Here is a 3,562-nt window from a genome sequence, read left to right as displayed (position 1 = left end):
TTCTTTTGTTCTCTCTTCCAAAATGAACAACTTTGCATTTTCCCACATTATAATCCTTTTGCCAAATTTTGCTCACTTACTTAACCAATCAATATCTCACTGCAAACTGTTTGCATCCCACTCAAAACCTGCCTTTCCACCTACCTTTGCGACATCTGCAAATTTGGCCACAATATGTTTGCTTTCTTCTTCCAAGTCATTAATGTATATTGTAAGCATTTGTGGTCCGAGCACTGATCCCTGTGGATCCCCATTGGTCATGACTCACCAACCTGAAAAAGAGCCTCTTATCCCTACTTGCTGTCTTGCTTACTTAAATGTCTGCCAATATACTACCTCCAGCACCGTGGGCTTTTATCTAATGTTTCAATCTTTTGTGAGGTACCTCGTTGAATGCCTTTTGAAAGTCCACATGTACTGTCAACATCATCAAAGACCCCTCCCACACTGGTTATGCTCTGCTACAACCTCTTCTGTCAGGCAGAAAATCCAGAAGTTTGGACACACACACCAGCAGGTTCAAGAACAGCTTCCTCCCTGCTGTTATTAGACTGATGAAAGCACTCTCTAACTCAGATAATGTTGATCTTGTTATTGTTGATCTTGCTTCACACACCTCCTGTGTAGTGTAATCTGTATGACTCACTCAGTATAAGCACCCTATACCTTTTATGTCCTTGCTTACTATAATCTGCCTGTACTGCTCGCAAACAAAGTTTTTCACTGTACTTAGGTACAAGTGAGTATAATAAATCAAATCCTCTCTATCCTCTGGTTTAGACATCCTCAAAAAGCTCTAATAAATCAGTCAGACATGATTTCCCTTTCATGGAGCCATGCTGACTACTTAACTAAATTATGATTTTCCAAATGTTCGGCTATTACTTCCTTAATAATTGATTCAGATACTTTTCCAACAATAGATGTTAGGCTAATTAGCTATAGATACCCTTTTGAATAGGGGTGTCACATTAACAGTCTTTCAATCTCCTGGTACTTCTCCAGAATTCAACTATTTTTAGAAATTAGGAAATTGGATACGACTAATGCACCCCCTATCTCAGTAGCTACCTCTTTTAGGATCCTAGGATGCAAGGCATCAGGGCCAGGGGACATAACTGCCTTTTGCCCCATTAGTTTGTCTAACACAACTATGGCAATGTTACATAAGTTCTTCTCCGGAATCTTTAGTATGTGTGGAATGTTCGAAGCAGCTTCCATTGTAAAAACTGATGAAAAATATCTGTTTAGCTTCTCTGCAATTTCATTGGCCCCCAAAACTATCTCCACAGATTTATTTTTTAAGGAACAAAAACAAAGTTGCTGGAAAAGCTCAGCAGGTCTGGCAGCATCTGTGGAGGAGAAAACAGAGTTAATGTTTTGGGTCCGGTGACCCTTCTTCAGAATCGTTAACTCTGTTTTCTTGTCCACAGATGCTGCCAGACCTGCTGAGCTTTTCCAGCAAATTTGTTTTTGTTCCTGATTTACAGCATCCACAGTTCTTTTGGTTTTCATTTTTTAAGGGACTGAAGTTCACTTTGACCTCTCTCTTCCTTTGCATATATTTAAAGAAGATGTTATTGTTAGATTTTATATTCCTTGCTAGTTTGCCCTCATAGTTTATTTTCTCCGTGTTTATTATCTTTTCAGCCCTCCTTTGCTGGATTCTGAATTTATTCCAGTCTTCAGGGCTGTGACTGTCTTTGGCCTCCTTAAATGCTTTTCATTAAACTTAATATTCTCTTAACTTCCTTGGTTATCCATGGTTGGTTTATCCCTCTCTGAGATTTTTTCCTCCTTATTGAGGTGTATTTTTGAAGAGAATCATGAATTACCTCCTTAAATGTCCACTACTGCTTGCTTACTGTCATTGCTGCTAATCTGCCTGCCCAGTTGACTTTAGCTAACTCTATCCTCATTTCATTGTAATTCTCTTTATTTAATTTAAACGCAGTTATTTCCAACCCAAGTTTCTTACTTTCGAACTGAATATTAAGTTCCATCATGTTGCGATCGTTACTCCCTAGGGGATCTTTTACTTGGAAGTCATTTCTTAAACCTGCCTCACCACCCATTTCCAGATCCAAGATAGCCTGCTCCCTGGTCCTCTACTGCAGGTCTTTGCAGCAGGTGCAGAAAGAGGAGACAGCTTACTCTTAGCTCCATCTTCAGCTCCACCTCCACATTTACTTCAAGTTCTAATCTGGTCTGGCCTACATGTGATTCCAGGACCACGCATAGTGGTTGACTCTTAACTGCCCTTTGAAATGACTTGGTGATTCATTCAGTTGTACCAAATCACTGGGCAAAACATTGCTGGCTTTATCATTGACACCAACATCCCATTAAACATTATTTTTAAAACCCCATCCAGCACTTTAAATATTGGCTCCCTTCTCCACTGACGCACAGTGACAGCAGTATGTACCATTGGCAATGTGCTGTGCAGCATCTCATCAAGGAACCTTCAACAGTTCCTTTTAAACCTATGACCTCAACGAACTGGAAGGACAAAGGCAGCAGAGGGACAAATGATTTGCATGAACTTTTCTGATATTTGTGGCTCTACACAACTTCATTTTAGGAACTCTCTTGGGAATAAGGATGACTTACTTCCATTCTGGGTTCTTGAATATCTGAAACATCCGATGTGAGGTCTACAGATTCTAGCACTTTGGGGAATTTGGTGCTGGAAAAGTCAAATAGATAGGTTGTTTAGTGGTTTGCACATTCCTTCCCTATCCACATTGTTGACAAAGTATCTCACTGTTTTTGATTGTGTACTGAAACAGCTTTCTCCATATATTCTGGTGTTAGACATAGAAACAAAATCACCTACCTTGCAGAGATAGTAGGAACTGCAGATGCTGGAGAATCTGAGATAACAAGGTGTAGAGCTGGATGAACACAGCAGGCCAAGCAGCATCGTAGGAGCAGGAAGTCTGACGTTTCGGGCCTAGACCCTTCATCAGAAATGGGGGAGGGGAAGGGGGTTCTGAAATAAATAGGGAGAGAGGGGGAGGCGGGTAGAAGATGGATAGAGGAGAAGATAGGTGGAGAGGAAACAGACAGGTCAAAGAGGCGGGGATGGAGCCAGTAAAGGTGAGTGTAGGTGGGGAGGTAGGGAGGAGATAGGTCAGTCCAGGGAGGATGGATAGGTCAAGGGGGCGGGATGAGGTTAGTAGGTAGGAGATGGGGGTGCGGCTTGAGGTGGGAGGAGGGGATAGGTGGGAGGAAGAACAGTTTAGGGAGGCGGGGACGAGCTGGGCTGGTTTTGGGATGCGGTTGGGGGAGGGGAGATTTTGAATCTTCATTTTAGGAACTCTCTTGGGAATAAGGATCACTTACTTCCATTCTGGGTTCTTGAATATCTGAAACATCCGATGTGAGGTCTACAGATTCTAGCACTTTGGGGAATTTGGTGCTGGAAAAGTCAAATAGATAGGTTGTTTAGTGGTTTGCACATTCCTTCCCTATCCACATTGTTGACAAAGTATCTCACTGTTTTTGATTGCGTACTGAAACAGCTTTCTCCATATATTCTGGTGTTAGACATAGAAAC

The sequence above is a fragment of the Rhincodon typus genome, chromosome 2 (assembly GCF_021869965.1).
Source record: "Rhincodon typus isolate 14 chromosome 2, sRhiTyp1.1, whole genome shotgun sequence".
NCBI classification, from domain to species: domain Eukaryota; kingdom Metazoa; phylum Chordata; class Chondrichthyes; order Orectolobiformes; family Rhincodontidae; genus Rhincodon; species Rhincodon typus.
Note: the sequence above shows the minus strand (reverse complement) of the source record.